Raw genomic sequence first — 25,883 nt, forward strand, 5'->3', positions numbered from 1 at the left:
GTATGGGTGTCAGCCCGAACCCTCACCCCCTCCCCTTTGCCATACCTCCTTCACATCCCTACACACTCCAAGCAACCTCCGTGGCTTTCCATCTCCTGCAGAATGGACTTGAAATTTCTCGTATATCACCATAGGCCCTTGTCCTTAGGTCCCTGCATCTGTGCACATGATCCTTGAACTTGGTTCAGTCCAGTGTCACGTCTGGCAGCTTTCTGAAAAAGCTGCTGCTTCTTTCTTTCTTCCTTTTTTTTTTTTTTTTTTTTTTTTCCCTGTGCACTGAGACTGTATATACTGTTTTGTCAGGCTTTGTAAAGGCTGGATCACCCTTCATTCCTTTCTTCCCCAGCTAATTCTTATTGCTTCTTTAAATCTGCTCTGCTGTCATCTCCAGAATTCCTTTTCTCCACAACAGTGCCCCACCACGGGAATTAGATATTCAATTCTGGTATGGGCTTAGCACTCCAATAGCTTTACATATGTCAACTTCTTTCTAATTTTTTCAATGGCCCTGTAAAGAAGGTATTATTGCCTTGGTGTAATAAAAGAGAAACTGGGCTCACAGAGGCAAAGAAATCAGGGAGCTGGTATGAAATGCAAATTCTTGGTCTCCACCCCTGGCCAAGAGAGTCAGAACCTCCAGGTGCAAGACCCAGCCCTCCATGTTGTAGTCTTTGGGTGATTCTTTTTTTTTTTTTAATTTAATTTAAATTCAATTAATGAACATATAGTGTATCATTAGTTTCAGAAGTAGAGGTCAGTGATTCATCAGTTGCCGATAATACCCAGTGCTCATTCCATCGCGTGCTCTCCTTCATGCCCATCACCCCAAACCAAAAGACAACCTACAGGATGGGAGGAGGTATTTGCAAGAGTCCTTGGGTGATGCTGAGGCACACGCAGTTTCAGAAGCACGACAAGACAGAGTTGAAGCGATCGCGTGGCTGATGAGTAGAGCAATTCTGGAGGCTGGCCCAGGGGAGAGCACCTTTCTCTCAAGTGCTTGAAAGCCAACTCAATGCCACTTGAAGATAGTAAAGATACAATCTGAAGAGGGAAATTAACTGGTGAATGAATTAGAGCACCAGGATAAGGTGGACCCATGCAAGTCATCATGAAACATATTGCTGGGTTTTTGGAAAATTCTCTTTGAGACCACGACCGCAGACAAATGTGAATTTGTGTGGCAAACAATTTAGTCTTTTTTTTTTTTTTTAAGATTATTTATTTATTTATTTGACAGAGAGAGAGAGAGAGATTACAAGTAGGCAGAGAGACAGGCAGAGGGCGGGGGTGGGGGGAAAGCAGGCTCCCTGCTGAGCAGAGAGCCTTGTGAGGAGCTTGATCCCAGGACCTGGAGATCATCATCTGAGCTGAAGGCAGAGGATTAACCCACTGAGCCACCCAGGCAACCCAACAGTTTAGTCTTAAAGGATCCCCTGGAAAGGAGCAAATTGGGGGTAGATTGTCCTAAGCAGACATCACCTTTCTTTCAGCCACCCAAGATTCCCGCTATACCAGCAAATGCCCCACTTCCTAGTAGGACTGGGGCGGGGTCCTGCTGGACTTTGAGGGATAGTTCAGGAGTACTTACTCTTTGTCAGGAGTCTCTTGAAAGTCAGCCCCAAAGGCATGCACACACGCGTCTCTTAATGGTGAAGATTCAGGTCAAACAAGGGCCATTTGGGGAACAGGAATTCCCATCTGTAAAAGACAGCCAAATGGCTCAACTTGGAGATCGGACTCTGGTTGTGGCCGAAGCAGTGGCCCCGAGTCTCTTCCAGACTACGTACAGGGAGTTGTCATCTGTCATCTCTGCTCTAAGAGACAAAATAAATAACTGGCACCTGTTAAGCATCATTTTACAGGTATAGATACTGATATTTAAGAGGTAAAGCAATTTATCCCAACCTACATTCGGGGGCAATGAAGGGCTCTTTGCATAGTGTGCATGGGTAAAATGGGAGAGGGAAAAAAAAATCTCTCTCCCCCCACTAAGCTCTAACAGACTCAGAGTCGACCCCCAATTTGGCACTTCCTTCCGTCATGAATGTGAGCCATGAAGCACCATAATCACGGCGGTAACTGTCTCTGTTGGTAGCAGGAATTGCACATCATTCCCTGTCACATTCTGGCTGTTGTGAGTATCCGGAAATATCCTCTCTGCTTGCCATTACGTCAAAATTTGGCCACTTACTACACTCGCCCCCCGATCTTGTTACTTAAGGTACTAGCAAAGAGACAAAGATATTACCGCAACTGATCTGCTTTTAAATATTCTGAAAACTTGGAATATCCTTTCTATTACAGTTCAGTAAAATTTCTTTCTTCTGTCATCTTCTGGATTGCTTGCACGAAAAAGACCTCATAGGAGGAAACAGCCCTTGGGCTTTACCAGATTCATGATATTAAAAAAAGAAAAAAAAAAAAAGGGTGGGGTGGGGGAGAGCCCCACGAGAGGAGGAGCTGGAAGTCACCCCCGGCCGCACTGATTCTGACAATCACCTTTTCATACTACCTCCTTAGTCCATGTTGGCCTAAGCTGGAAGTAAACTGGTGATACTCTCCAGTGATACTCAGAGCCATAGCCAACCCAGAAGTACATTGGCCATTAGGCACAAGGGAGAATGGCTGGGGATATGGGGTGACTGTGCTGGTTTAAGTCACACACGGGGTGCGCCCTGCAGATATATCCAAAGTGCTTTGGTGGTTTGAAAATAAATCTATAAGCTCCTTCTCTTATCACCTCTGATGGGGGAATTGCAAAATCATTGCTGACATTTGTAATGTTTATGGAGTGCCAATAATGTGCTGGTTTTCATCCTGATGCCTTAAGGGAAATTCAGTAAATATTTATGTGGCATTGCAATGCAAAGACATTGTGATAGGCATGGATGGGATTAAAGGAGGAAAAGGATGGAGTTTATGCTTCAGGTGGACACAATCCAATCAGAGTATAGGCAAAACCTGTATTTAAGCAATGGTGCAGTATAGCTTGGGATAAATCAATGTGGTTATAGAGGTTAGGGGTGGGAGAGGCTCATTTTGATAGCATGGGATAGGGAAGCCTAAGGAAGAGAAGGGTTTGGTTAGAAACACGAAGGGTAAACAGAGCAAGTGGATTTAGAAGATAGGGGAGGGCTCTAGCCTAATAGGAAAAGGTAAAGTGTTTTAGTAAAAGTCGTGGTTCACTACATAAAGGTAAAACTCTTTGCAACGGCTTACAAATCCCAATGCGATTTGGAGCCCATGAACTCTCCCACCTTTTCTGCTTCTCCCCTTTGTCCACCTGAATCCAGTTGCACTGGCCTACCCTGCTGTTCTTTGCACACTCCAGGCCTGCTCCTGCCCCAGTGCCTTTGCATTTGCCATTCCTTTTGCCTAAAACACTCTTCCCCTAGATATCCTGGATGCCCACTCCCTCATCTTTTTTATGTCTCTGAGCAGATGTCACTCTCAGAACAAGGCTTTTAACGGCCCTACTTAAAACTGCACCCTCCCTGCCCACCCTGGCACACTGCCCCGTTCCCTGCTTTAATGAACTACATACTATATCAGTGGTTCTTACACCCGAGTAGTTGCCGGAATCACCTCGAAGCCTTGTGGAAACTGCTGGGTCCCCTCCCCAGGTCTCTGATTCAGTAGGTCTGGGGTTGGGCGGCTGATAATGTGTTTTTCCTGGCAAAAGTTCCCACATGCTGCTGCCACTGCTGCCGTTTGTCTAGAGACTCTGGGCACCAGAGCACTCTAAATCTTACTTACTTATTTATTGCCCATCTCCACTAGAATTTAAGTTGCTGACGGCAGCAATTCTTGTCTGTTTTGTTCATTGCTGCATCTTGGTGTCAGAACAGTGGCTAGGACACTCAGACGTGTTTGTTGAGTAGACAAGGGAATGTGGCTTTGGTATAGGGCACAGGTCAAGATGCTGGGATGTGTGCAGTGGGAGTCAGTTTGAAAAGGAAAGTTCGGGCCATATCCTTAACATATCGTTATAACAATAACACTTTATTATTATGAATATGATACTTATTGTAACACAACCATGGTTTATGGAGTGTTTGTGCTAGGCCGGACCATTCAGAGAGACTCTGATGACTCCAGTTTGCCTGAGATCACGTAGGATATGTAGTAAGTCAGATGAAATTTGCATTTTAACTCGGTCTGACTCCAGAAGGGTGGCCTTAAAAACTATGCTACAAAGTCATCTAATGATTAATTTTTGAAACTTTTCATTTTGAAATGATTCTAGATTTAAAGCAGAATGGCAAAGATGTTGTAGATGGTTCACCTATAACCTTTACTTGGTTTCCTCTAGTGCTCTCTTACATAACCATGGTATGCTTATCAAAACAAGGAAGTTAAAGTTGGTACAATGCTATTAACCTACCTATAGACTTTATTCAGCTTCCAACCATTTTTCCATTATAATGTCCTCATCTGTTTCAGAAACCAATCTAAGGTCCCGTTGTCCAGCAATTTTTAAGGACTCGCTGTGGACAAGTTGGAATGTGGGGAATATGAAGTGCTGAAGATGCCAAGATGGCTGACACACCAAGATGGCCGATACACCAAGATGGCTGTGCAGACTTTGAGGCGCATACAGCAGGGACACAGGCTTCTCTAGATGAGGCCCTTCCAGGACAGAGGGAAGTGCAGGGTGCTCTAACAGCCAACACAAGGCAGTCAGGCAAACCACTCTTTTTTTTTTTTTTTAATTCAATTTAGTTAGCATACAATGTATTATTAGCTTCAGAGGTAGAATTTAGTGATTTCAGTCACATACAACATCCAGTGCTCATTCCATCCCTTGCCTTCCTTAATGCTCATTACCCACTGCGTGGCAAGCAACCTACTCTTTTGGTGTTTGAGAAAGCTTCTTGGGAGAGTAGGCAGGAGGAGCAACGTGAGTAGATCTGCAAGGTGCTGAGAATCAGCAGAGGCCAGAGGGTGGTGGTGGTGGAGGGGAAGAAACAGGAAAAGCCAGGTTAAGAACCTCTGAGAACTGAGACATTACTCATTGGTCCCAAGGACTAACAAGGCCCAGGGGTGAACGTGGTTGGGTTTATGTTTGAACTGGAATCTTCTGGCAGGAATGTGTAGGTCAAGTTTATCTTTTGATGATTAACCTAATTGTCCAACACCTCAAGTGTCATGTTGCTATTCTTACAGATGGAAGGCAGTATAGCACAGTGGTTAGTAGCCTGGGCTCTGGAAGGAAACCATTGCGTTTGGAATCTCACGTGACTCCACCACTTTCTTGGAAGGTTTCTCACATTTCTGTGCCTTGTTTTTCCCATCTGCAAAATAGGGAAATACTGGTACTCATAGCGTGGGGGGGATTCAGTAAAATGATGTCTGTAAGGCACTTAGCACCACGCCTGCACGCAGTGAGAAGTCAATGAACATTGGCTGTATATCAGTCGTGCCTCTAGTTCACATATTGCTTATACTTCTTAGACAAAATCTGAGATACCCAAAGAAGAGTTTCAAAGAGAGCTTTCATGTGTATATATAGTCTCATTATACCTTTAGTGCAATTGATTATGCCCATTTTGTAGCTAAAGAAAGAAGGACACAGCAGAGCTGAATGATAAAACTAAACTCACCTTACAATCAAGTGTAAGAACAAGTTTTTGGTTTAAATTCCCAGATTCTTTATGCTGCTACTGGGCCATCGACCAAAGTCCGTGAATGGTAAGGAACATTAGAAAAATAACAACTGTCTGTTCTTCAGGACTTGTCCAGAAGGTTAGCCCTTATCTGCTGTTTTGCCACATAAGATGTTTTATGAGTCTGCCTTCCTGTGGTGACACATCAGACTTGTGAACATTTAAGCAGCCCACAAATGCAGATGGGTTTCTTTTGCTGAGGGAGTCCCCAGAGCTGACGAACTGTTAGCTGTCATAAACACGGCTCACAGATTTGAGGACTGGACATGGGTCTTAGGGGTTGAGCAGGCCAGTATCCATACTCTATGTAACCTTGTGTCACTTGCATGGTGTTTAGGAGCCTCAGTATATGCTTCTGTAAAATGGGGATTCTGATGTTGCCCTCCTAAGGTTGTAGGGGGGTATCAAAGACATAAACATTGTACACACCTTGCCATTCAGATGGTGTTCTTCAAGCGTGGGTTACCTTTTCCTACACCACCCCTGTCCTCCTTTTTGATGGCTACAGCTGATCTGTCACAAAGGCGAGGAAATGATATAGATGTGCAGAAGATATGAAAAAATAAAATTTTACTGGTGATATTAAATGTCACACAGGCAGAGACCTTCCAAATCGGTGTCTGGGTAGATAACGAAACCAAGATGTGTTTTTCTCTCTTAAAAACTCTGAGAAGCTAGAATCGCCCATAGGATCCTGTGATTCTCATTTTAACTACATTTGGATTTTATTTGTGTTTGTGGGGCTGCAAGTGTGATTGCAGGGGTGACTTTAAGTGTCACCGGTGGTCTGCCGTAGCCCTGGAGGGCGGTGAGTGGACTGTTCAGCTGGGCAGGACGGGCCCCATCAAAGCACAAGTCCTGGTGCCCGCAGAGCCAAGTCCTGTATGACCCACAGGTCAAACGTGCGTTCGATGTGATTTCAAACACGTATAGCTATCCAAAGAAACAGCCGGCAACTACTGCGAGACAACCAATCACCAAATGCATCTCAAAGGCTCTTGGGCACACACAGCTGTGAGCTGTCCTACCTTCCAAACTGAGCTCTTGGAGGGGCCCTCTTTAATGGCCCGTGATTCCATGGGGGCTCCCATTTCACCGAGAGGGTTGGAGCACTGGCTGTGCCCCATTGTGATGAAGCTCCTGGTCATCAGTATTTGGATACAGGCCTCTGAGCAGGTGCACACGCTGAGGGGCACAGTCGCAGGAAGTGTCCAGGTCCTCGCCTTCATGGGACCTCACTAGTGCTAGAATACACTGCCTAATCTCAAACTTGCAGAAGAGAACGGGTCAGGGAGGCAGATCCCACGCCAGCCAGCCAGGCCCTGCCCAGATGCGCTATCTTGTTCTACAGACTGGGAGCTATCTGCTGGTTCCCATAGCCTGGCTGGCATGTTCAGCTACGCACTGGGGCCCGCGGGGTGTTCAGGGAGATCTCTCACTTACTTCCAGGGACTGGCTAGTCTTATTGGCCTTTCCTCTAATATTTAAAATTCCCCATCTGCCCCCCAATGATGGATGAATACCGTTCCCGCATTTCATGGGCTTTATGCTGCCACCTAAGTTCCGATTGTCAGGAAAACCCACAGGTTTTGGCTAGTACATGCCAGTCACTGATAACCAGAGGGTCCTCCTCTCTGTCCCAGACTTTCATTTCTCTATATTGACCTTGATAGTGAGGGGCGGAAGACCTGTATTCTCGTTGTTTCTGTCTCTAGTCAACTAAAACCAATAGTCAAGTGATTTTGCCTCCTTCTGTCTGTCTCAGTTTCCAAATCTGTTAAAAATGTTGATAATTACCCTTGTTCCATGTACCTCTTAAGAATTTAGAGATAAAGTAGGATCACATAGAAGGATCGCTTACAAATTAGAATAAAATAAATAATATTTATAAATGAAATATTTAAGAATTTATATAATGTATTATATAATTATATATAAATATACTATTTATACATAAAAATGAAGGTGGTGGTACAGTTTTGTTTTTTCAGATTTTGTTTATTTATTTGGCAGAGAGAGAGATCATAAGTAGGCAGAGAGGCAGGCAGAGAGAGAGGAGGAAGGAGGCTCCCCGTTGAGCAGAGAGCCCGATGCGGAGCTTGATACCAGGAGCCTGAGACTATGATCTGAGCAAAGGCAGAGGCTTAACCCTCTGAGCTACCCAGGCATCCTGGTAGTACAGTTTTAATAGTAAAGCATGATTGCTTTGGACTCCACTGAAGCAGAATTTGTGACTACCTGAAAGGACAAAGTTTACCTTTGCCCTGTTATGAAAAAAGGATCCATTCAATAATTGAACAATGCAAATAATACATGAGGGATATGTTTAACCTACATATGAGAACAATCGGGTTTCACAAAGTTAGCAGCAATCATCTGCAAATAAAAAATTCATGCCATCCTTCTGTGCTCTCCATAGTGGGTCACAGAATACCTTCCCTTGCCAATACTTAGCTGTTAAAATCAGAAACACGGAAAGGAACTTTTAGCTCATCTGACCCAAAGTTCTCATTTGAAAAAGACAAGAAGGCTAACTTCCAAGGATACGTGCCATAACCTCTGAGCTCTCTCAGTCCACTGGAAAGCCAAACGTTGGACCCAAGTCTCGCATTTGCTGTCATTCCCTCCTGCCTCCCTTGCTGGCCTTGTTAAAGACTAATTTTCCAGTTCCCAAGGGAAACAATTTTATCTTTTTTTAAAAATGTAAACTTACACGAAAACACAGACTTACCAGCTTGGGTGACACAAAAGTTCGTTTTAATATTGCCTCATTTTCTCCTTGAGCAGCCATGGATCCAGGTTGTGTGAGGGGCCTAAAGATCTTTAGATCGGGGGCATAAAAAAAAATCAAAATTATAAGTAAAAAATTGTGACAAATGCAAATGTTGATTTAGCTTGAGAGAAGAATCATGAATTTTAAAAATTAAATTGACAGATACCACACATATCAAAAAATAGCATTTTTATTAACGGCCTTATTATTCATCTTACTATTACCTCTTCTTAATTGCATACTTTAAAATCTTTTTCTTTTAAAAACATCTTTTGGCTGCAAATTCTTTCATTACCTCTTTGCTTGATTACAGTTTTGTGACATCATAATCTCAAGAGAGAACAGTAATATTTCCTTCCTTCCTGAAGCTTCTAAATGATTAATCAGAAATATTTTTTGTTAGTTATACTTTACAAACTTTCCTTTTAGCTTCCCAACTTGTTATTGGTAATGTTATGTATACTTTAGGATTGGATTCAAATCTGAGAAAACTGCTCTCATTTCCGTCATATGTGAGCCGTTATAAAGATCCCTCCTTTGTTATTCTGCTTGGAGTACATGCCCTAGGAGTTCTCATAGCATAAGCATAGGAACTCCTGCTTCACTCAATTGCTATTAAAAATAACAGCAACAAAAGGGGATTAATTTTTTTTGTAATTGTAGACACTGCGGTATCAGACCTCTTCCTGATGAGAGAGGACTTCAGTCTGCCAAGGTGGTGTAAAAATGAACCATCCACTTAACAATTTTCCTTATCTGATGTTGGGAAGAATTTTCCATATATTATTGCTGACTCTATACATTTCTTGTATAGACAAACTATACAAGATATAGACAACAAACTTGGCTGTTCCTCCACGTCTCCACGTCTCATTTCCACCTGGTGGTGGGGCCCCAGCATGCTCCTATTTCCTTATTTCCATATGACCCCAGGCCCTGTATCCAAACACAAAGATGCTGGACAAGTCAGCACAATGGGTGACAGGAGTTCTGGAAAACCATTCCTTCTCTGGGATGGCTGGCAGGAACAGAACCATACACGGACGTAATTGTGACCTACACAAATACGCACTCATAAACCCAAACTAAACTTAACCTTCACCAACTTTCCCCTTAACTGGATTTCGAAAATCCCTCCAATGTCACCTTACTTGAAGGGTTATGTGCTGGAGTGGGAATCTGAGTAAAAGCAGCAGCATTATTAATCAATTGCAACTAAAATGTATTGCTTTTGCAAATTTTGCAACATATGACCATGTAAACACATTGGCAAGCCCCTCCAAGGACCTGAAAGGGACCAATGCAAATGAGAGTCCCTGAAGATTAAGCAGCACTGACATTGTGGTGAAGGCGAGGTCTCTGCGACACAGAAGAGAGACTGTTATAGTTCTGAACACAGTAGACAGGGTGTGGCATGGTCTACTAGGATGGAGGTGGGGGTGTTGTCTGGGCAAGCTGACAAGCAAGGAGTCCACCATGTCTGGTCAAGGGAGGGCTAACAGTTTCATCCACGAGGTCTGGCAGAGGTAAATGTCAAAGCCCACCCTGGAGTGGGTGTCCTGCTGTCCTGGGCTCCTCAGAAGAGACCATAAGGTGTTGCTAATGGGCTGTGATCATGTCGTCTGTCCACGGCAGCCCATCCATGAGCCCCGCCATCCGTTGAAAAGCAACCCGGTAATCCCTTAAAATGACATCATTAAAAACCAGACACTCTGTTACAATTTAAGCATAGCATTTGAATCTATATTTGGGTGACTACATCCTAACAAAGATGTGTGTTCTGTAGACATCACCTAATACAGGAGACAGTCTGGTGACCACAGGAAGAAAGTCTCATTAAAGATAAAATTCTCAAGGAGGGTTCAGATCCCACACAAAGGTCTGTTGGCCTGGGTTCCCTTTACAATTTATCCCAATGATTTGTTTCACTGTGAACTGGAAGAGAACTTAAAAAATGAAAATATTCTGATATTTCACCAATTCAGTCTGGTTTTTAACTCTGGGTTGGACTCAGGTTCTTTAAGACAATGTGGCCCACCTTTGTCTCCTATTTTCCAGACTTGCTTAACCTTCATTCTTGCTTGTCTGGACTACTGCAACCACTTCTAGTCTACCCTGTATGCCATAGCCGCATATGTGCTCTAGAGATGGACTTCCCTGCTCTCCCCCAGAAACAATCTGTCCTTGAGTAGAACACTCAGCCCTTTGGTTGGTTCTGGTTTTCCAGCATTAAAGAAAGTCGCCCTTCACTGTAGTTGTCCATTGTCCATACCTGGTAATCACCCTTGCTATGAGATATATTTTTGAGGGTAAGCACCAAGTCCTAACCTTGCATTCCCAGTCCCCTGCAAGGTCGAGGCACAAAACTCGAGCCTGGTAAATATCAATGATGGTACCACTATTGATGGTCTTCTTAACAGTCCTAGTAATTGTATTCTCCTTGCTGGTGATTCATTTGGGGAGGTATCCAATAGAAGTGTCTCTGATAATGGGAATGTGACTAGTATGACTGAGGAACTTTTGATTTTCTTGAGCTCTGACGAATTAAAGTGCAGACTGCACTGGGCTCATCCATGCGACAGCAGAGGCGAGGGAAGTTAGGTGACTCAGGCTTGCCAGGGGAAATACTAGAGAGCCACTGGGGTTTTGTCTTCTGCAGGATGCTGTCACGTCTGGGTATCGTGCCTGGGACTTAGGTAGCCATCCCACAGCCCTGAGAGGAGCACGCTGAGGACAAAACTGCCACCCTGGGGATGGCGGAGGGGATGGAGGGAGTGTGAGCCATGGACTCAGGCAACTCTGGAACTGCCCTCCATGGGACTTCCTGATATGCGGGAAAGGACATTTTCCTCATTGTTGAAGCTATTTTGGGTAGGGCTTTTGGTAACTGCAGCTAAAAGCAGCACAAGTGACAATGCTATATTATGCTAATTAGGTGGGAAGTGGGGGAGGGGGCAGGATACATCACGTCCAGTGGGATTTGCAGACGTCAAATAATAAATATGTTAATAAGAGAAGCCATTATGGAATCTTTATGTGTCTAAAGTATGAGTTTTTCTCAGGCGAAAAATAGGGTTTGTGAGTTGTTGAGGGGAAAATGAAAAGAGTTCTGCAGAGGTATCAATGGCTTTGGTCAAGTGACGGCTTCTATTGCCCTTCCTTTCTTTATAGGATCCTGTGTTCTAGGGGGACTCATTCCTTGTGACTCAGGTAAGGCTGACCCCCAAATCCTTAGTCATCGAGGTGGGTCTGAAAGGGGAATCTGACCAACAGGATATGCCACACCTCATGTCACAGTGATTGATTAAGGAATGGGCATGTGAATTTTCACTAAGACTTGATATGCAGATAATACAGACACTAGGAGAGAGAAAGGGTGTTCTTTTTTTTCCCCTGGCCTTGTGGGCTATACTGTTTATGGCCTTTCTGGCCTCTAAAAAGAGAGCCCTTTGAGAATAAAGCCAGTCCCAGAACCCAGAGGGACAGGAAAGAGAGAATCTGCTGACACTATCTGAGCCCCTGGGTGCAACCATGCCTGAAGCCCAAGTAGACCTTTAAACTGTCCATGTGCGGGAGCCAATTTTGTTCCTGATGAGCTACTTGCCTTTCTTTGACTTCCAGCTGAGAGAGTCCTGACTGCTTATACTAGAGAATCAAATAGGACAAGAGGGGAGCCCTGGATCTGTCTCCATGACCAGAGTGGGGGCAGGGAGGAAGGATGTGCAGAAGACAGGAAACTGCCAAGGCTTCATGGGGTGGTCTGGTGCTGTGGATAGCTGTCTGGAACCTGGACAAGCATAGGTTTGGGATCAAATGACCAGAGGGTTTTTTGTTTTTTTTTTTAAAGATTTTATTTATTTATTTGACAGATAGAGATCACAAGAAGGCAGAGAGGCAGGCGGAAAGAGAGAGAGAGAGAGGAGGAAGCAGGCTCCCTGCTGAGGAGAGAGCCTGATGTGGGGCTCCATCTATCCCAGGACCTTGGGACCATGACCCGAGCTGAAGGCAAGGCTTTAACCCACTGAGCCACCCAGGTGCCCCAAAATGACCAGGGTTTTATTATCAGCATATCCATTTGCTCATTTGATAAATCTGAGAAAACCACTTAAACATTAAATGTGGGTCTCAGTTTTCCAATCTATAAAATGGGAAAATATAACTTTCCTCTTAAATCTGTCATAAGAATTAAGTAGAGCAATATAGGTGAAATCATTTGCATAGAGTTTGGCAGACAGTACTCCCTTGATTGATATTAGCCAATAAAAATGTCCAAAGTGACTACTTAACGTTTCTTGGATTCTACTTTTATCTCCTTTGCTTGCTGTTAAATCCTACCAGTTGCAATGAAAACTAAGGCTAGCTGCCATTATTTGAACAACTACCTTGTTCCTGTGCTTTAGATAAATTATCGTTAGTCCTGAAAATAATGATTCAAGGTGGGCGGTACCATTTCACAGGTTGGGGGAGATGAGTGACTTGTCCACACTGCAGAGCCAGGAAGGGATCTATAGTAACTGGTGGGGGAGGAGAGACTGTAGTGGCATTGTTTGCTGTTGGGATTTTTCTTTCTCAGGAGAATTATGAAAGACACACTGTTGTTTTGAATTTCAAACCACAGTTACCTGTGTAATTAAAGAACCTGTAAGTCCTTCAATAGGAAAAAGTGGAAACTGACCCAGTGAATGCCAGACCGAAGGATGTATCCAATTACTGTTCTTACTGGGATATAGGTAAGGTAATGTTCTTGAACTTCACATAGTCCAATTCAAAACTGAGCTTTTAGATTAGATTAAAAAGCAGTCTTTTTTTTTTTTAATTATAGAGCTTGAAGATGAGATTGGTGCTAAATGGACTTTGTGTTCATTATTACAAAAATCCCCAAACCAAGCCCAAACCTCCACTGTTACCATCACCATCCCTTGCACACACTCCCCACCCCAATCTGTTTTTTAAAAAACATACGGGTAGTCCTGTTCTGATTAGCTGTACCATCTTCATTAGGACACAAATGAAACTATTTTTGTTCCTATGGAAACATGAAAGTTGCAAAGACGTGCCTGAGGATGTTTGTTGCAGCCTGTTTCCAAGAGCAAAAACCTATCTAGCCTTATTGATGATGTCCAGAAAAAAGGGAGTTATTTAAGCAAGTGGAACATTCTGCTACAGCTAAAAAGGAAGGGAATAGATCTGTACATACTGACATGAAGAAATGTCAACAATATACCTAAACATTTAAAAGTAAGATGCACAATGTTTAGAATATAATCTCATTTATGTAAAAAAAAAAAAAGGCAAAAAGAAAGAATCTGTATGATGGGAAAGCCTAGAAGTAAGAGCAACGTGTGATTAGTGGTTATTGGGTTACTGTTTGGAATGGGATCACAGAGGAATTTGACTATGCCCTTTTTGTGTGTGTTTTTTTTTTTATTTTTAACAATGAGCCAGTTTTATCTCTATATTTAGAAATATATATATATATATATATAGAGAGAGAGAGAGAGAGAGAGTTGAGATTCACAGTATATTGGTCAAAACGTAAGGGGACAGGCTGAGCTGTGAGCTGATACTGATGTGAATGTTAGTTTCTATTTTCTGTGTCCTCTATCCTGTATTTATTTGCATAGCCCAGAACAGTTCTCTAATTGCTGACTTGTTAATAAGTGTGCTCCTCATTTTAGAGACTGCTAAGCTGGCCCTGGGAACACGGCTACTATCCCTCTTGCTGGACCAGCTCCTCCTCTGTCGCTTCCTCTGTCTTAACTCAGGAAGGTCCATCTGGGTCACTGTAGCTACTCCGCTCTTATCCCACCTTTAATATTTCCGTACGGTCTGTCGTCCCCAAATAGAATTAAAGCAAGATTAAATTGTTAAAAATGCTCTACCCAATACATTTAGATAGGGTCCTTCCTCTACCTTCATTCTTAAACATTTCTTCTGCACCTGCCTCTTGCCAAGGGCTGTGACAGGTCCCTGTGCTCGGGGCACACAAAGGGTCCTGGCAGAGACAGGTAGGCAGTGACAGTGACCATATGAGGTGACACCTATATTACTATACAGACTTTCTCAGCACCCAACATGTGCCTGTGTTAGGTGCTGGGGGCCAAAGACGAGTAAGATGTGGGCCCTGACCTGTTGAGGCTTACAGTCTAAGCAGAGCAGCCCAAGAGAAATCCAGAGCAAGCCACATACAGAATTTACATTTTTCTAGTGGCTACAAAAATATATATATAAAGAGAGAGGTGAAATTAATTTTAATCAGATATTTAATTTAATCCAGTGTCCCAAATATTATCATTTCAGCATGTAATCAATATAAAATGATCAATGAGATATTTTACATTATTTTTTTCATACTAAGTGTTTCACATCTTATACTTACAACCCATCTCTATTCATACTAGACACAGTTCAAGTACTCAGTAGCCGCATGTGGTTAGTGTCTAAAATAATGGACAGGGCAGATCTAAGGGGAACATGGATTTGTAAATCATTTCACAATGTGTTGAAAGCTCCCATGAAGTGTGCCTGGTTATGGGTGATGGACCTCACACCCTGGGGTGGGATGTTTTGGGGAGAAGGTAACGGTCAGGGAAGGCTTCCTCGAAGAAGTGGCACGTGCACACAGGTTGCCAGATGAATCATGGGAAGAGACTAGGTCCAGAAGGTGGGACAGGCAGCCTGAAGACAGGCTCGGTGGCTTCGAACATTGCAGTGTAGGGAGCGGTCATCACCAGGGTGGTGGTCCTGGCTTTAAAGTAAAACTGAAAATGTAAATTAAAAAGACAAAACAACAAAACAAGGGCAGGTTTTAGTGAATAGGAATGAGGTAGGTGGAAGTACAGAGGAAGGGCCCACAGAGAGGAAAGGTTTTCTACTTAAGGATAACCTGACACAAGACCACTTTGCCAGGGCTGAGCCCTGGTGAGCAGAAGATAGGCTGGATTTTGGCGTCATCCAGGCCCTTTGGGCAGTGTGTGGGCTGCACAACCGTCCACAACCTCGTTGCTGTCCTGTCTCCCTGCACCCTCTCCAGCGAGACTTCTCCCACATTTCCACAAGAAGATGAGCAGAGGAGCTGATTGGAGGATGTGACATTGATCTTTTTTTTTTTTTTCAGGGTTTGTCCAGAAGAAGAAGTTCCTAACTATGCCTGAGCCTTGCAGTGTGCCACATAAAAAGAAAAAGACAGTCCATGCCTTGGGGGGCCTTACCTGCCCCACACCAGCATTAGCCTGGGACTGCCCCTTAAAGGGCTCTGGTGACTGCGGACGGGATGGGAGAGCAACCGCTTACCCATGCTCAGTGCGCTTCCAGGTGATGGGTATCTCAGGGGGACTCCAGTTCACTGGAGTGACCTTGGAGGAGTCACCCTGCCTCTCTGGGCTTCCTCTCCTCCTCTGTGAAATGGGGGTTGGGACAGATGACAAAGCTCACAGGTGTTATGACTAGGACACTGCGACAAGCCAGAGCAAACCTGTGTGCGAACCTCCACTGGACAAACTGTGCCCCAGGCTGTCCCCACCCCAGCCCTCAGTTCTCAGCCACCAGCCACACACAGAGTCCCGAACACTTGGTCCTCCCAGCCTCCCCTGAGCAAGCTGCCGCCTGAAACCCAGGGAAATCTGGTTTTAGAAATGTCCTTATGCAACCGGTTCCCCCCTACTTTACACTGCTAGTGCCTTAGGAAATACAATATTGGCAAAAGGGATCCCGCTCAGAATGATTCCTGGGAACTGGACAGACCAGTTTGGTGAGAAGCCCAGGGCACCTTCTAGAGGAGCCTGGCTTCTCCCTCCCGCTCCCCCTTCCCGGGGCTGCCTGCGATGAACCAGGAGTCAGGCTGGGTCACAGGATGAAAGTCTGAACGAGACGAAGCTGCCTGGAACAGCTCTAGCATATCCGAGCCTTGGCCCTGCTCGCTGGGCCTTTAATAATGCAACAATAACGAGCTTCTACGGCACACAAAGGCTTTCGGAAAGCTGGAGATAAAAGTCACTTTGTTCTGTTCTTGCCCAATACAGTAGACATCCATAGGTGTTCCCACAGAAACTAGCCACTCGGCCTGTCGCTGTGACTGGGTTTTCTCCCCTCCCTGCTTACTGAGAAGCTCTGGAGACCTAAGAATGAAAAAGTCATCCAGAAAATGAGCTTTAAGGAGAGGACAGACGAGAGGAGAGAGTATTGCCAAGCTGGGTATGCTTTCTTGCTAAGCCCTTCCCTTCCGGGAGGCTGTTGGCCCCTGCAGGAGGCTGCATCCACTTCATCAAAAAGTCATTGTGGCCCCAGTGTGAGCCTTAATGCAGTCGGAGCGTGGGCGGCTGCGGAGACAAAGCCATTTCTCCTCCTCGCTCTGCATTCGGGCTGCATCACGCCCGCTGCGGGGGCGGGGGCAGCCAGCGCTGCGGGCAGCCCCGCACCCCGGGAACCTGCCTGCGGACCCCAACCCCTCTCGCCCTTTCCCCGCGTCCATGTCGACCCCTCCGCCCCGCGCCTCAAAGCTGGAGTTTAAATAGCTAGCTCTCTGCCCTCCACTGTCCATCCACTTTACTCTTATGCTGAGTCCAGAGCCCGGCGGTAGATGGGATTCATCCAGACTGACCCACCCAGCGCCTGAACTGTATGCTTGTGGCTCTGTGGGTGCAACAACATAAACACTTTCTTTATAACCTCAGTTGTCACCTTAAGGAGGGTGGGCCCTAGAACCTGTAGGGGACAAGGCTTACTGACCCAAGCTGTATTTTGGGTTTGGGTATGCAAATTTAGGGACAGCAGCTAGGGCACAACAAAATGACTTTGCATAACAGAGCACCAGGAAATCTGGGAAGGAGCGAGAGGATCGGGAGACAGGATCAGGAGGATGGGTTGAAAGAGACAGTCCCGGCAGGCTGTCAGTGCAGGAAAGCTTTACAGGACACACTTGTCTGGTTGGTTGGTTGGTTGTGTGTTTGAAAGTGTTTGCTGTGGGTTGTGCAACTTTAACTCCCCCAAAAAACTGTCAGGAGAGTCTCCACGGTTCGTGAATGTCATGTGAGTGGATCGGAGGGGTCGCTGAGAGCGGTGTCTGCGTTCTTGCGGCGTGAAACAGATAGACAGCTGCCTTAACCGCCCGGTTGGAAGGACGGGGAGACAGCAGGCTTCTGGGCTCTACAGGGAAGTCCATAAGGAGCCCAACAGCCCTTGTACGCATGGGCCTTGAACTGATCTGCACCCCTTTGCACACGGAGGTGACCTTCACTGAACTCATGGCTAGCGCCAGTCGCCTAGAGCAGCAGCCTTTCCCACGACTGCCTGCCAGGCTGGAGGTCTCTAGCTGTCTCTCCCAGCTTCCAGGCTGTCTGAGTGGAAGCCTCCCTCAGGCGACCCTAATCAGCAGTTGTGCCTTGACCCAACCACAAGCTGCTTTCCGGTGCTTCCCTCGGCCACACTTTACCCATCCTCCATCTGTGCAGGGCTGGGACCAGCATGCCTCAAGGTTGGGAAATGGAATGTCTTCCAAGACCTTCATGATTTTTCAGATTCCTTGCTGATGGTATCTTCTTCCTGTTCCCAGCTGCCATCATTTCCTATTGGCCATGGGATCGAGACTGCAGTCGTGATCCTAACTTGAATACTTGCCGGCCTTCACCTACACACATGCATGCCTTCAGTCACTCGCCAAACCCCAATCTGGCTTCTTTTATTTTTTATTTTTTTTGAAGATTTTATTTATTTATTTGAGAGAGAGAGAGTGAACGAGAGAGAGCACACAAGCTGGGTTAGAAGCAGAAGAAGGGAGAAGCAGACTCCTCACTGAGCAGGGAGCCCAATGCAGGGCTCAATCCCAGGACGCAGGGGCCATGACCCGAGCCGAAGGTTGACGCTCAACCGACTGAGCCACCCAGGTGCCCATGGCTTCTTTTTTAAAATATAAGGTGTTCCCGTCACTTTGACTTTCACTTAAAAAAAAAAAAAATCCCTTGCTACCCCTCCCTGAGTGGTCCATGAGAAATTTAATCTCTGAGCCACCGTCCATGCTGGCCTGGGCTCCTGAAGTTCTCTTCCCCTCTGCTCCATGCAATCAAATCTGTTTCAGTTGAGCTCCTAGGTTGCAAGGAACAGCATTCATGCAATCACCAGGAAAAGAAGGCTGAAGAGTGGCTGTAAGCCTGCAAGAGCCTGAAAGACATCAAGGTCCAAGATGGATCCTGGGACTGGCTGCTTCTAGTCTTTTCAATTGCATGGTCTTTCTCCTATGCTGTTGTCACTTATATTAGAGTTTGGCTCCTTTACAGACCGACTTGTTCTATCTACTCATGGTTTCTATTTCTTCATGACTCTGACTTACACTCAGCTTTGGATGGGCCTGGACTCTCCAGCCCCAACCTTGGCCTCAAGGCAACACTTGAAGCAAGTCTTTTCATGCCAGCCTATACTGCCAGATCACCCATTTTGGTTTCCCAATTTCAGATTCCAGCTCATCCTTTTATGTAGTTCCAAGTCACAGATCTCAGACTGCCCAAGGATGGAACACCCTTGAATCAACTTTCTCTGGTCAGTCAACGTTGGCTGGTGGACAAGGATCCATTTCCACCAGTGGGGACTGGAGTTTGGGTGTTTCCATAGGGACAGTTTCAGGTGTGAGTTGGCATACATCTACTACAAGGACCTTAAAGCCCAGCTCAGGTCATAGCTCTTTGGTATTTCTTTCCTCAATTAGTTCCTCATTTATTTGGTACTTACAATATTGTATTTTTAGTTACTCTTGTCTGTGCATTTGTCCTTTGTTACCTGAATGATAAATACTTTAAGGTCTGAAACTCTTAAAACAGAGGCCTGAGAACCTTGCAACCAAGCTGAAATGACCCAACCTGAATTTCTTAGTGACATTATGATCTCAACCACTCTCTATGGCCATCCCTAGAAATCACTGAAAACATTTAGAGAATTTCAACCTTTTAGATCCTAGTTCTGTTATCAGAATGCCTCCCATCTGGAGATGATACAGATATTTTATACCTCACTTTTTGAAGCTAAAAATATGGCTGTAGCATTCTTAAGGGTTGGAGGACTTCCCTAAGGGTGGTGATGGAGGGCACCTGACATATTGGAAAGAGATCAGAGAAATGGAATAAGCTTGAACTGATGATTCATTAGTGATAGGGAATAAAGAAGAGCATGGAATCTGTTAATAGAGTTATCTGTGTTTTGGCTTGGGTGATTGGGTGAAAAATGGGAAGGGAATTCTAAATTTGGAAAATGGGAAGAAGTTTGAGTGTGATCCATATTTGATAGACCTTCAACATTAAGTCAATAAACACTTATTTAGTAGCCACTCTGTGCCATGCACTGGGTGAGGACTGGTGCTAAAAGATGAATGAGATAATTCCTGCCATCGAGGCATTCTTTTTTCAAAAAGATATTTATCTATCTATCTATTTATTTATTTGAGAGAGAGGGACAGTGCACGTGTGTGAGAGAGCATGAGCAGGGGGGAGAGGTAGAGGGAGGAGGGAGAAGAAGACTTCCTGCTAAGCAGGGAGCTTGATGCAGGGCTTGATCCCAGGATCCTGGGATCATGACCTGAACCAAAGGCAGATGTTTAACTGATTGAGCCACCCAGAAACCCCCCTACTGAGGCCTTCTGTCCAGAGAGAGATACAGCTGTGGAAAGAAAAAAATTATAATACACAATTATAAGAACTGTAATGAAGAGAGATCTGTGCAAGCTCTAGTGGTATACCAAAAGGGAGAATAATTAAGACTCCTTGGGAGGACTGAAAAAACCCTTATACTTTAGAAGGATCATAAAGAATGACCAGGTAATTAAGGAGGGCATTCTTGCTATCAGAAACACCATTTGAAATATTGTGCATACATTCAGAGAGTGATACGAAGTGAAGCAATAGTCAGTTCCTGGAGAACCTAAGAAGGCAGGCTAACAAAGCAGACTTTATTTTACAGAGAAAGAGGGAGTCACTGAAGAGTTTTAGCATGGAAGTAAGGAAAGCAAATGTGAGATTATAAAATGACCACTCATGTAACAATGTGAAGTATGAATTAGATGGAAATGAGACAGGGGGCCAAGAGACTGATTAGGAGATTAGTGAAATCTCTATCTGAGGGAGGTGCAGTAGTGACGGAGAGAGATGAAGGCTGGGGAGACATTACAGAAATAAAATACACGTGACTTAGTGGCTCGTGGGCCGAAGGGATGGTGAAGAACAGGAAGTCTTGGGAGATTGGGCCAATAGTGGTTATACTAAACCAGACCCCAAAATACAGAAGCTGGTTGGGACAAACTGGTTATCTCTACTAGACTGCTTTTTCCTTAAGAAGAGGAATTATGTGTTGTTCACTGTCACATTACCTGTGTCTACTACAATATATCCAATGCCTAGTGATCAGAGAATTTTGAGCATGTGGCTTTAAAACATCTGAGGGATTTCTAGAGAGATATATCCAGTACTTAGCTTTTAAATTCAAGAGACAGATCTGAGCTGGAAAGGTGCGTTTGGGAATATCCTGTATAATGGTGGGTGACCTCATCCAGGGGGACTCTAGAGGGAGGCCAGAAGAGTAGGTTAAGGATAGGATGTGGGGTAATAGCAATATTAAAGGGGCAGGTGGAAAAAGAGCTGCCATTTGTAAAACTAAGAACATTGTCATGGAAGCCAGTGTGGAAAGAGTATCCAGAACATGGGAGAGGCCAACAGTGTCAATGGCTATGAAGAGTTTATAGCTCCCAGAAAGTTTCACTCCAGTTAATTGGTTTGGATCCAGTCTCAGAATCATAGACTGCTTTCCTATTAAATCCAGCCCTACCCGGTATAGTCCTAGGCCCACAGCCTCAGTTTCTCCATCCAAGGAGCCATAGCAGCAAGTGAGTGAACTTATTCTCCTTTCCATATGGTGCTGCTGTGAGGGTTAAGGGAGATAACAAATGTCAGCAGCTTTCAAAATTCTTAGTTTCAGGACCCCTTTATGCTCTTAAAATTTATTAAGAACCCAAACAAACTTTTGTTTAAATGTGTTATATCAATATTTACCACATTATAAATTAAAACTGGGAAATTTTAAAAAACTCATCTAAAATTAATAAACCATTTATGTTAATATAAATAACATATTTCATGAAATCTCACTATATTTTGGAAAACAACTTAGAGAAAAGAGTGTCATTGTTTTACAGTTTTGCCGATCTCTTTAATGCCTGGCTTAATAGAGACATTAATTTCTCATATCTGCTTCTGCATTCAATCTGTTGTGATATCACATGCTGTGTAAAGTCTAGAAAATTTTGCTGCACTCTTGTGAGAGAATGAGAGCTAAAAATGGCAAATAACATCTTGGTACTATTGTGAAAATAGTTTTGTCCTTGAGGATTTCCTGAAAGCATCTCATGGACATTCAGAGATCTAGACCACACTTTGAGAATCACTGATGTATTTGAATGCACTTTGGAAGCCAGAGAGTCCATACAAAGTTGTTATGATAACCCTGAAAATCTATACCCTGGGAATCAGAAAAGGATCTCTCTCACATGGCTCTAATTTGCCCCCAGAGGAGCATTATGCCTGAGTAACATTGCTCCAAACAGGTCCTAGAGGCTGAGTAGAGCAAAGGATTTCTAGCCCAGATTTCTTACTTTTCCTTCCTTAGAATTACATGAAAAATGTAAATAAGAATGTACTATAAAAATGCAGGGTGTTAATCCAAATTAGATTGTTTTAAGATCTTGTTATCTTCTGGCCCACCACTAAGGAAAAAAAAAATACACATATACACACAAACACTTATATAATAACACATATATACATATATATATATATATATATATATATATATATTTTTTTTTTTTTTTTAAGAAAGAGCAAGGGAATGTTCTATGCTAGAAAATACTATTTAACACAAAAAAGGCAGTAATAAAGGCATGGAGGGACAAAAAGAAATCCACAAGGCACACAGAAGAAAAATAGCAAAATGAAAAATTAAATCTTACCTTACCAGTAACTGCTTAAATGTAAATGGACTAAAACTACAATAGAAAAACAAGGATTGAAAAAAAATGGATAAAAACATTCCATCTAACTATATGCCATCTCTAAGAGGCTACATTCAAAGATAAAAATAGCTTGAAAGTAAAAGGTTAGAAAAAGATAGATCATACAAATAGTACCCCAAAGAGAACTAATATACTAATATCAGACAAAACAGATTCGAAACAAAAATTATTACTAGAGGCAACAAGTACATTTTATAATAATAAAAGCATCAATCCATCAGGAAAACAATAATTATAAACACATATTTACTTAACAACAGAGGCTCAAAATACATACAGCAAAAACTGACAGAATTGAAGGGAGAAATAGACAATTTAAGGGTTAGAAAGTTTAAGATACCACTTTTAATAATGTATAAGTAGCTAGGCAGAATATCAACAATGAAATGAAAGAGTTGAACAAAGTATAAACCAATCAGACCTAACACACACTTATAAAACATTCTACCCAATAACAGAATGAACATGCTTCTCAAGTGGCAATGTAACATTCTCCAGAATAGACCAGGTATTAAGTCATAGAACAAGCCACTATATATTTTAAAGGACTGAAACCTTATAAAAAATATTTCTCCTGACAGCAATGGAATAAAAGTAGAAATCAATTATAAAAGGAAATTTAGGGAATTCATACGTGTACAAAAATTAAACAATGAACTCCTAAATACCCAAAGATCAAAGATGAAATCACAAAGAAATTAGAAAATACTTTGAGGTAAATGAAAACACAACAGGACACCTGGGTGTCTCAATCTGTTAAGTGTTTGACTGTTGGTTTTAACTCAATGTGTGATCTCAGTATCCTGAGATTGAGCCCTACAATGGGCTCTGTGCTCAGTGCAGTGTGTACTTGAGATTCTCTCTCCCTCGCTCTTTGCTCCTCCCACTCATTCTCTCTCTCAAAGAAACAAACCTAAAAAAAAAAAAGAACAAAATGAAAACACAACATACCAAAACTTATGAATGCAACTAAAGCAGAGCTTAGAGGGAAATTTATAGCTCAAAGTATCATTCTTTTTTTTTTAAAGGAAACATTTCAAATCAATAACCTAAACTTCCATTTTAACAAACTAAGAAAAGAACAAACTAACTCAAAATAAACAAAAGGAAGGAAATAATAAAGACTAGAGAAGAAATTAATGAAAAAGAGAATGGAAAAGCACGAGAGAAATCAATCAAACCAAAATTTGGTTCTTTGAGCAGATCAAGAAAATTGAAAAACCTATAGCTAGCCTAGGCAAAAAGAAGAGAAAGACTCAAATTACTAAAATAAGGAATGAAAGAATGAGCATTACTACCAATCTTACAGAAATGCAAATGATTATTGAATATGATGAACAATTATATGCCAAAAAATGAGATAACATAGACAAAATTTAACAACTTCCTAAAAAGTTGTAAACTACTGAAACTCACAATAACTCCCCACCAAAACCTAGATGATCTAAATAGATCTGTAAGCAAAGAGATTAAATTATTAATTTAAGACTTCCTCCATACAAAAAAGCCAAGGCCCTTGGAATTGTTAAATTTTAACAAACTTCACTGTTAAATTTTAATAAACCTTTAAAGAAGAATTAACATAAATCATTCACAAACTCTTCTAAACAAAAAAGAAAGAAAGAAAAGAAGGCAATACTTCATATCTCGTTCTATGAGGCTAGTATTATACTGACAACAAAACCAAAGACATCACAGGAAAAGAAAATCACGGACCAACATCTCTTATCAATATAGATGCAAAAATCCTCAACAGAGTATTAACAAATTGAACCAGCAACACAAAAAGCAACATCCACATGATCAAGGGGGAGTTATCCCAAGAATACAAAAAGGGTTTAACATACAAAAATTAATACACTATATCAATAGAATAAAAGACAAAAATGACATAATTATCTCAATAGATGCAGAAATATCATTTGACAAAATCCAACAGGCTTTCTTGATAACAGTACTTAATAAACTAGGAACAGATGGGAACATCTTCAAAATATTAAAGGAATATCTAGGAAAAACCCTCAGCAAACATCATACTTGATAGTGAAATACTGAAACTTTTTTCCCCAAGATCAGGAACAAGTAAAGAACACTTGCCTACTTCTATTCAACATTGTACTAGAGGTTCTAGCCAGAGCAATTAAGAAAAAGAAAGAGAAGGCATCCAGATAGAAAAGAAAGAAGTGAAACTATTTTTATTTGTAGCTGGCATAGTCTCATACATAAAAAAACCCTAAAGAAGGCACTACAAATTATTAGAACGAGGAAAATTCAGCAAGTTTGCAGGATACAAGAGTCACATACAAAAATCAATCGCATATCTAAATGCTAGCAATGAATGATCCAAAAATAAAATTGAGGAAGTATTAAGGGAAATCATACTCCTTCTGTGTGTCTCCTTTACTCTAACACTACCACCTTCTGGCACTTCTGACACTTTACTCTAACACTACTACATTTCTGACACTTCTGGTCAACAAGTAAGTATGTGAGGGGTTTTCTGTGCTCCAAATGACTCTGTGATACCAGCTAGATGTCCTATAATTTAACTCAATTCTAACACCGTCTACCTCGAGATAGCATTAGATCCTACAAGTTAAGCATTCTGTCCTACAAAACTATATCCTCCTCCCCCGACCCCCAACTTTGGATGTCAATTGCAAGTCCACATTGTTATCTGACATTGCTTCTGACGAACTGGCTATAGATTGCAGGTTTCCATGACCTCTTCCTCAGGTTTGATTAATTTGCTAGAGTGGCTCATAGTACTCAGGAAAACATTTTATTATGTTTATTATGAATTTCATCAGTTTATTATGAAAAGATACAACTCAGGACTAGCCAGGTGGAAGAGATGCATAAGGTTAGGTGTAAGGAAAGGGCACAGAGCTTCCATGCCCCCCTGAGCTCAGCCCTCTTAAGCACTTCCATGTGTTCACCAACTTGGAAGCTCTCTGAACATCATTTTAGGGGGTTTTATGGAGGCTTCATACATAGTCATGATTATTGGTCATTGGTGATTGATTTAACCTTCTGTTCCTCTCTTCTCCCCAGAGGGTGGAAGGTGGAACTGAAAAATCCAACCTTCTAATCGAGGTTGATTCCCCTGGAAACCAGCCCCCATTCTAAGGGGCTTTCCCAAAGTCCCCTCATTCACATAAAACCAAGTGTGGTTGAAAGGGTCTTGTTATAAACAGCAAGGTACCCATTTCTCATCTTTATTTCTCAGAAGCCATTTCAGGAACTGAGGAGGAAATCCGAATGTTATAACAAAAGATGACCCTATTGCTCTAAAAACTTGGGAAATTACAAGGGTTTAGGAACTGTATGCTAAGAACAGGGGTGAAGACCTAATACATATTCATATTTTCATATTCACATTTTCATATTCTAAATCATA

This window comes from Lontra canadensis, unplaced genomic scaffold (assembly GCF_010015895.1).
Source record: "Lontra canadensis isolate GAN:19392208 unplaced genomic scaffold, GSC_riverotter_1.0 scaffold75, whole genome shotgun sequence".
NCBI classification, from domain to species: domain Eukaryota; kingdom Metazoa; phylum Chordata; class Mammalia; order Carnivora; family Mustelidae; genus Lontra; species Lontra canadensis.